This window comes from Cetorhinus maximus, chromosome 11 (genome assembly GCF_964194155.1).
Source record: "Cetorhinus maximus chromosome 11, sCetMax3.hap1.1, whole genome shotgun sequence".
NCBI classification, from domain to species: Eukaryota; Metazoa; Chordata; class Chondrichthyes; order Lamniformes; family Cetorhinidae; genus Cetorhinus; species Cetorhinus maximus.
In genome coordinates this window covers 1975526-1985403 of record NC_135889.1, presented here as the reverse complement: position 1 = coordinate 1985403, position 9878 = coordinate 1975526, and positions in this window count along the sequence as shown.

The following is a 9878-nucleotide window of genomic DNA, read 5'->3' as shown; positions in this document are numbered from 1 at the left end:
TGTTGAACCCTCTTAACACCTCTTAATTGTGTCCAAATAAACAAACAGGCATTGAAAAACTATATCAGTGAAAGAATAATGTATTACACCTTCTTAAAGCTGTCAGCCAAACAAAGATAGCACTCTACTTTAAGCTGTATAAACAGATTCCTGCTGAGCGAATGCCATTACCCATTTTGGAGCTCAGCCAAGCATTGACAAAGAGACAGTCTGGGGAAAAAAAAACAGATGTCTGTCCATCTGTTCAACTTGCTTTTGCTGATGCAGTTGCCAGATGGCCATATAATATGAACATATGAGCAAGGAGCAGGAGTAGGCCATTCAGCCCCTTGAGCCTGCTCCGTCATTTAATAAGATAATGGATTCTCCCCTCCAGCCGTGACGAAATATTACGCGGGATGAAATTGAAATTTCTCCTAAGTCCTTATTATGGCAACGTGGATGTCACAGGACATGTGTGGGTGGTCACGCTCCGGCATCTTTCCTGACTGGGGGATGATGGCTTGTGCTGGGGATGGAGGGGATAATTCGAAATTCCAGCCCCATGGACCTCATTTTACCCTTTCCTGATACAATTCCGGCCAGGAGCAGGAGAGGAAAATCTAACCATTTATTGAATGTCTGAGATGGTAAAACTCTGCAATCTGATTAGTAACTGCTTTGCCCTAAACTGATCCAACTCGCATTCCACAAACCACCTTGGGTCGTCTGCTCCAGGGTGTCTTATAAATCCATTCAACAATTGTACTGACAGTGAAAGGTCAGAGGCACAGAAAGTCACATCAGCAGAGAAACAAGGTGAAGAATATAAACAGGCCACGTTTCACTAACTCCTAATAACACTGAAGCTGGCGCAGTCTGTTTAACACAAACTGATACATGAGGAGTTCCTGTTCCTGTGAGGGCTCCTGATGTGTCCATTACAGGTTTTTACAAATATTCTCCAAAATTAGCATCATCGGTGCTGCTCAGAGTCGGTTTGTGCATCTTGTAGTCAAGAGTTAACTTTTCCTATCTGATATCTAGATGTGTAATAGTGTAACTGGGGTTTGGTAACAGTGAGATTCTCTTGTTCATATCTATTTAATCACACGGTCCTCACAGACAAGAGCTCCGATGATGCTGCCTTTGTTTTCTGAAAGGAGAATGGGTTACTGCTTTAGTGGGATGAAGACAGATACAAATTACTATTTAAAAATTCAGTAAAGAGGGACAGTTGTAAAATATTTAGGTTGGAATTTTCCCAGAATTGCAGTGTGTGTGTGTTAGTGGGCGGGTAAAATGAGGTCCTACCAGCTGATGAACATGGCGGGTTTTCACACTGTACCTTCCCGAACCCATCTCATTATATATTCACTCCCGCGAAACACGCCATGGCCCATTCGCCCACCCGCCATCACCCCGCTGTTGCATCTCGCCGGCCGCCATCTTTAAAAGGCAGCGGCCATCAAAGTGCTCATCACCACCAGCTCACTACCGCTGCCCGGGAGACATGGCCAGCAGAGGAAAAAATACTGAAGCCCCCCCGCCACTTCAACAATGAGTCCCTTGAGCGACTGCTGGATGCCATGGAGGCCCAACGGCATGTGCTGTATCCCCGCTCTGGTCTCAGGATGGGCAGCAACGTCACCAACCCAGCTTGGGAAGCAGTGGCAGCAGTGGTCAGTGCCAATGCCCTGCGGAGGAGGACAGCCATCCAGTGCCGCAAGAGGATGAATGATCTCCTCCATTCCGCCAGGGTAAGTCACTCTTCTCATCACTCCCAACTCATACCCTCACAAACCCAGCACACACCCACAGGGCTCTCACTCACTGCCAGTGCAAGGGACATCACCATTCAGTCTCCAATACACACCTTCATTGTCCTCATCTGGTCCATGGGACCACTCACCACCCACACAGGCCAGGCATACTTACCATCTGGCCTGGCAGGCATCCTGATACACTCTCCCCACCTCTATCCATGCAGGACAAACTGGCTCACAACAACATGAGAGGTCACAGGCTGGTGGAGGGATGCCTGAAATCAAGGTGCTCATGGACTCTGAAAACAGAGCCATCCAGCTGGCCGGCGATGACCGGGACCGGTCCTGTGCTGACGGTGAGGTCGGCGCTGCTCTACCAAGTGAGGATCCAGCAGTGCAACATCCATCAGACAACCAGGCTGTGAGTGATGTGTCCTGTTTCACAGGCCCCTGCCCTGCACTGATTATCTCTCCTTGCTTTCACAGGCACATCTGGGAAACAGCCGACAGAGTCCATGACCCAGGGCCTCCAATCAAACCCCGAAGAAACCTCTGAAGAGGAACCTGAAGGCACCCTCCCTGAAGTCCCATCACAGCCTCACCCACACCCTCCACCAGCGCAGAGACACACACCTCGGTGGGACCCAGCTTTAGAGTAGCCTCGGGATCACAGTCTGGTGAGCACATCGCACAGTCTGATCCACAGCAGGCGGTGACAGGGACTTCCCAGGTCCCCGGCACTCAGAGGGCTGCTGGAGGCTAGAACGTTGCTGAGTCCGAGTCGGATGATGAGCCTCTGGACTCGGTCATGTCACAGTTGCTGGAGCTGCAAAGACAAGCTCGGGAACATCAGGAAGGGGTGTCCGCTGCACTCCTCAGATTGTAAGGCACGATGGAGGAGTCTGTCCGCCTTCAGGCTGAGGTGATAGCGCCTGCATTGTCAACGCACCAAGGTCAACACTGGCAGGATGGCGGCCGCCATGGAGACCTTGGTCCAGGATGTCGCTCCTGCCCTGCTGCACGGGCTCAACTCCATCACTGACACCATAGTTGGCCTCCAATAGCGTGTACGTGAGAGGGGTGCCAGGCAGCTCGATCTCACTCCAGCTACCCCTTCCCCTCAAGGAGTCAGCCTGGGGCCCTCGGGCACCCATAGGGAGGAGGGTCAGCAGGTGCACACCCCGGGGCCATCCACCCAGGTGACTCTGGGAGTGATCGGCACATCTGAATCCCCTCTTCCTGTGACCCCAGCAGCACCAGCTCCACAGGCTGAGGAGGGTGTCACTGCCACACAGCAGGACCCCGAAAGCAGGCCGGGGCCCTCCAGGTCTCGGCCCTCCAGAGGACGCCCACCAGGGTCATCACAGACAGGGTGTCACAGTCAGCAGGCTGCCTCCACCTCCACTGGGGATGTCCGGGGAGCACCAAGGCAGGGTCAGGAAAGTTAAGATGATGTAACTCTTTTGAGCCAATCAAATAAACTAAATTAACAAAATCAGGGACAAATTGAAAAGCAGCCTCTTAAAGGGAAACTGCAAAAACAAAGACAAAGTTTAAAGGAAACTTGCAAACATTAAATCAAAATGTGATTAGAGGGGTCGATAAAACACCCCAGTCCCTGCGGTGCCCACCGGGCATGGAGGCCTCGAGAGTGCCGACAGACACCACGTGCTCCCTCTCAAGGGAAACCCGGCCGCGAACGTAGCCGGGGAAGAGGGGCAGTTGGTTCGGACGACCCCCTCGATCGCCCTCTGCCTGGACCTGTTAATGGCCGACTTGGCCAGGCCCAGGAGCAGGTTCACGAGGAGATCCTCCTCCCTCCCAGCGCCCCCTCCGCACCGGGTGTCCATAGATCAGGAGCGTGGGGCTGAAGTGCAAACAAAACAGTAATAAAAGGTTTTATAAATAACTGAAAAGGGAGTGCAGCCTATAACTCCCGATATAAATGTGCTCCACGGACTTCACAAGGCTGCAAAAGGGGCAGGTGTCCTGGGAGTCCGTGAACCGGCACATTCTCCGATTATAGGGAACTGCTCCGTGTAACACCCTCCACCCCAGGTTCCTGATGGAAAGCAGGAGGACACCTCCATAGAGGGACCCCCAACCGGGATCTCCGCCACCGGATGGTAACAAGGCAGCCAGGGCCTGTCCGGGCGGCGGGCGAGGGTGAGGAAGTGAAGGATGTGCAGCAGCCCGTACAGGAAACTCCTCCGCCCCGTGCCAAAGGACACGGAGGGCATTTCCCCGAGGGGGCTCACACTGCGGGTCACCGGCTCCCGAGGGAGGGTTCGGGGTTTGTGGCCAATGTGGAATTCTGTCCGAACAGGGGAACGTTCAGGTGGAAGACCACCGCGCACCTGGGCCACCTTGAGACCCCAGTATAACGTCGGGGCTGAGCACAACCATCCTGAGGTCTCGAATGGCACCGGCCGTGAGCCGGACGTCCACAGACACGCGATGCGCCAACTCCTGCGGGAGCATCCAGCCCACTCCTCCACCTCCCAGCACGTCCCCCATCCTGGTCACCCCGGCAGCCACAGCCCTCCTCTCCGCCAGCCACTGAAAAGGACGGAGGGGCAGATTCCTGAGCAGCGGCTCTCTGACGATAGCCGCTACTCATGATGGGGGAGAGCTGCGTCGCGAGGCGACCACGTTCCAGGCTTTGATCAAGTCCTGGTAAAAGATGGGCAACGCCTGCAAGGAGCCACCGAGGCCCCTCAGGTCTATAAACAGAAGCTGCACGTCATAATTCAGGCCATGCACTGGCAGGGGAAATACATCGCCAGGGCAACCATCTCAGAGGAGGCTCAACATAAAGGTATGGCTGCTGGGCCTGAAGGTGGAAAGTCGCCACCTGGGTGTGTAGGCACACAAGCGCCTGACCACCCTCCCTAAGCGGGAGACTCAGAGCCTCAGCAGCGACCCAGAGCAGCCTTTTGTCCCAGAAGAAGTCGACGAGCATTCTCTGGACTCTTGTCATAAATTCTGGGGAAGGGGTCAGAGTGACCAGCCGGGACCACAACATGGCGGCGATCAGCTGGTTTATGACCAGAAGACGACCCCGGTAAGACAGCACTCGGAGCAGTCCTGTCCAGCGCCGCAGGCGAGCGGTGACTTTCATCTCCAGTTCCTGCCAGTTCACCGGCCAGGATTCCTCGGCAGGGCAGAGGTGGAGCCCCAGGTAGAGGAGGTGAAAGGCCTGAGCTCCTCGAGTAGGGGATCCATCTGCCACTGACCGACCAGGAGTCCAGAACATTTCTCCCAGTTGATCCTGGCAGAAGAAGCCGCAGAGTAGACCTCCTGGCACTCGCGCATCCTCCGCAGGTCAGCCGGGTCGCTAAACATTAGGAGCACGTCATCGGCGTAACCGAGAGGACCACCCCGATGCCCGGCCCACGCAGAACCAATCCTGACAACCTCCTCCGCAAGAGGCGCAGGAAAGGCTCCACGCAAATAGAATACAACTGGCCAGACAGGGGGCAGCCCTGACGTACCCCTCTCCCAAAGCGAAGGGGCGCCGTCAGGGACCCGTTAACCTTCACTAGACTCTCCGTGGCTGTGTACAGAAGTCGGATCCGGGCGACAAAATGCGTCCCGAACCCGAATGCTCGCAGAGTCCCGAGTAAATATTCGTGATCCACCCTGTCGAACGCCTTCTCCTGATCAAGGGACAGGAAGGCGCTGGACAGACCAGCCCTCTGGGAATGGTGGATTATGTCCCGGACCAGATGGATGTTATCATAGATGGTGCGGTCCGGGACGGTGTAAGACTGGTCAGGGTGGATCATGCGGTCCAGCACGGGGCCGAGCCCAGAAGACATGGCTCTGGCAAAGATTTTATAGTCTGTGCTGAGGAGGGAGACTGGGCGCCAGTTTTTAAGGTGGCGGAGATCCCCCTTAGGGAGCAGGGCAATCACGGCCCTGCACCAGGAGAGGGGAGGGGTATCTCTCCGGGAGCGATACTCTCCCCCAGGACCCCCGCAAAGTCGCTCCCCAGGACGTCCCAGAACGCCCTGAAGAACTCCACGGTCAGACTGTCCAGTCCCGGGGATTTTCCCCTTGAGAGACTGTTGAGGGCACCGGTCAGCTCCCCCAGACATATCGGGGAGTCAAGCTTTCCGGCACGTTCCGGGCCGACCTGCGGCAGGTCCTCCCACAAAACTCTGCAAGTATTGCTGGACAGATCCGGAGAGAACAGGGCAGTGTAATAGTCTCAGGCAATGGCCCTGATGCCCTCCGGATCTGAGACGAGGGATCCATCGTCGGCCAGCAGCGTAAGGAGCTGCTGACGGACCCCGTGCCTTTTTTGCAGTGAGTAGAAGAAGGGGGAGCCGCGGTCCAGGTCCCGGAGGAACTGGATCCGTGATCTCACTCACCCCGGGACCCGACGAGTTGCAGGTCCCGCAGCACGCCCTTCCTCACATCGTACACTGACCGCAGGGCCGGGTCCACATCGGGCTGATGGAGACCTGCCTCAAGGTCCCGGAGCGCGACCTTCCTCACATCGTACACTGACCGCAGGGCCGGGTCCACATCGGGCTGACGGAGACCTGCCTCCAGGTCCTTATTTTCCATTATTAATTCCCCAGACTCACTTTCTATAGGACCAACACTCACTTTTTTAACATCTTTTTTAAATAGCTGTTGAAACTCTAACTATCTGTTTTGGTATGTCTAGCTAGCTTTCTCTTGCACTCTAATTTTGCCCCTCCTTAATAATCTTTGATGTTTTTTATATTCTGTCCAATTTTCTGACCTGCTACCCATCTTTATGCAACAATATGCTTTTTTGTTAAGTTTGAAACTATCTTTAACTTTTCTAGGTAACCACAGATGGCGGGTCCTCCCCTTGAGATTATTGTTTCTTTTTGGAATGAATTCATTCTATGTATTCTGAAATATTCAATTAAATGTTCGGCACTGCATCTCTACTGACCTACCCTTTAACCTAAATTGCCAGTTCACATTCACTAGTTCTGTTTTTATGCCTTCATAATTGCCCTTATTTAAGTTTAAAAAATGAGTCTTAGAGCCACTCTCCTCTCCCTCAAACTGAATGTAAGATTCAATCATATTCTGGTCACTGCTACCTTGAGGTGCCTTATGAGGTCATTAATTAATCTAGTCTCATTGTACAATACCAGGGCTAGTGTAGCCTGTTCTTTGGGTGGCTCCAGAATGTGCTGATCTAAGAAATTATCCCGAAATCATTACATGAATTTGTCATCAACGCTACCTTTGCCCATCTGATCACCCCAGTCAATATGTAGATTAAAATCCCCCATGATAATCGCTGTGCCTTCCTGAGATGCTCCCACTCTTTCTTCTTTGATATCCTGTCCTACTGTGTGGTTACTGTTAAGAGGTCTGTACACAACTCCCACAAGTGACTTCTGGTCTTTATCATTTCTCATGCATAACTAAATCACTTCTATATGCTGGTTTACTGAACTAAGGACATCCCTCTCTATTGTGCTAATGTCATCTTTAAGTAACAGAGCCACTCCTCCACCCTTTCCAAACTTCCTGTCCTCCCTAAACATCACATACCCTTCAATAATCAGATCCCAATATTTACCATCCTGCAGCCATGTCTCTGTAATGGTGATTAGATTGTGCTTATTAGTCTCTGTTTGCACTATCAATGAATCTGTTTTCTTTCGAATGCCATGTGAATTCGGATACAGAGCCTTACGTTTTGTCCTTTTACTATTTTTGTAACCTCTAGCCTTATCTGTTGATTTACTCTTAGACTTGTATTCTCTGTCCCTTCCTGTCACAGTATATTTATTACTTCCCATATTAATACCTCCCTCTCTTATCTCATCTCTACTCTCTGATTTACCACATCTTCTCACATTTGACCCCTTGTCCCCACTATTTAAATTAAAACCCTTCCTACTTCCCTAGTAATGCGATTCGCAAGAACACTTATCCCAGCATGGTTCAGGTGTACACCACCTCAATGGTACAGCCCCCACTATCCCCAGTGCTGGTGCCAGTGCCCCACAAACCATAATCCACTTCTCCCACACCAGTCTTTGAGCCATGTATTCACCTCGCTGATTTTATGTAGCCAGTGCCAATTTGCACGTGGTTCAGGTAATAATCCAGAAGTTATAACCTTTAAGGTTATGATTTTTAATTTAGTGCCAAGTTCCTCATACTCTCTATACACAACCTTTCTCCTAGTTCTACCTACATGGACCATGACCACTGGATCCTCTCCCTCCCACTGCAAGTTCCTCTCCACCCTGAGCAGATGTCCCAAACCCTGGCACCAGGCAGGCAACACAGCCGCCTGGACTCTCATTCTTTGCTGCAGAGAACAGTGTCAATCCCCTTCACTACTCCAACTACATTCCTCTTTGAACCCCACACTGGAATGGTTTCCTGCACCAGGGTGCCATGGTCAGTTTGCTCATCCATCCTGCAGCCCCCACTCTCACCCAAACAAGCTGAGTGAACCTCAAACCTGTTGGACAATTACAAAGGCCAAGGCTCCTGCACTCCTGCCCTCTGGGTCCCCTTACCTGTCTCACTCGCAGTCACACCCTCCTGTCCCTGGCCAATGACCAATTCAGAAGACCCTGTCCTATGTGGTGTGACTGCCCCTGGTTTAGAGCATCCAGGTAACTTTCCCCCTCCCTGGTGTGTCACAGAGTCTGCAGCTCAGCCTCCAGCTCAGTGACTCTGAGTCAAAGTTCCTCCAGCCACAAACACTGTAGACGTGTTTACCCTGGATCACAATGGTGTCCAGGAGCCCCCACATGCTGAAGCCCTGACACATCACATGACCTGCCATCCTTAATGTGTTTCAATTAATCAATTAATTACTTAACTAAATTATTCACTTAGTTATGCTGCTTTTAATATATTTTATTAATGTTACCACAATTTTGTATACTATTATAAATCTTAGAACTGGAACAGGCCTTAACCACTTACCAGATGTTCACCAAACAGCCAGCTCCTTTCCCTGTAGCACAGCAAGGCCCAATTCCTACAGGGTGAGAAAGATAGACAATGCAAAAGGAAATGAACACCTCCTTCCCCCACCCCCATCAGTGAACTCCTCCACTCTCCAAACTCTCAGATATGCACACAGCTCCTTAGCTGCACTTGTTTTCCTTAGCTACATTTATTTAAAAAATGATATAGTGTATGCCTGATGATCCTTGATTTTTATGGAAAGCACTTTCAAAAGGTAATTCATTATTATATTATTATATATCTTCATTGACGTTGTGGCTTCAGTCTTTGACTTTATCAAAAAATTCTTTGGGGATTTCCATGGAATTCCTAAATCTGGATGAGAAAGGAGGAACAGGTGGAGGGAGGTGAGTTACATCAAATAAGAGTTTTGTAGCTGTTTCTAATTGAGGAAACATTTACTGGAGTATGAATTCTGAGCTCATTATTAAGAGTCCTGCTTATCAGTTACGATCATGTCTTGATCATCCATGGGCCCTGTCAGTAATGGCCTGGTGTATTTACAATTAAAGGAGGACCTTATTCACGGTGGTTATTGAATAGAGAAGCCATACAAAATATTGGTTTGAAAAGATCACTGTGCCCACAGAACAGCCACTGGACAGCAGGTGATGGTGCTGTGTGGATTACACAAGCCTGTCAAGGAACTGACTCACTGTCTCACAAGGACAAAAGGTACATTCCAGTCTAAAAGGTCTCAATTACACATATCCTGAAGAATGGTCAGAAGGCATTCCGGAACTGAATGGACCTGTTGAAATGAAGCAATAGTTTTAATCCATCAATGTGTTTGTCTTAATTAATGGGACAGTAATCCAGGAATAATAAAGCAGGATGTGACTCATCAATCTAAGGACACCACCATATTTGGTAAAGCAGCTACAGCTGTGAGCATTCACATGGTCGAACAGCCAATATTTGTCCTTTTGAATCTTTGTGTAAGAACTGCTCTCTGCAGAAAGAGACACAGGAAATCGTACAGGCGACTTTAAATTGGCATCAGTTAGGTTGTCAAGGGCCTTAACTAGCCTGTTAATTAATGGTGGGCCCAGCTCCAACTCCAGCGCCTGCCCGCCGAGTGAAATATCGCGCGAGTGCGTGATGACATTGGGACGCTCGGCCCATGTCATCATGCATCAT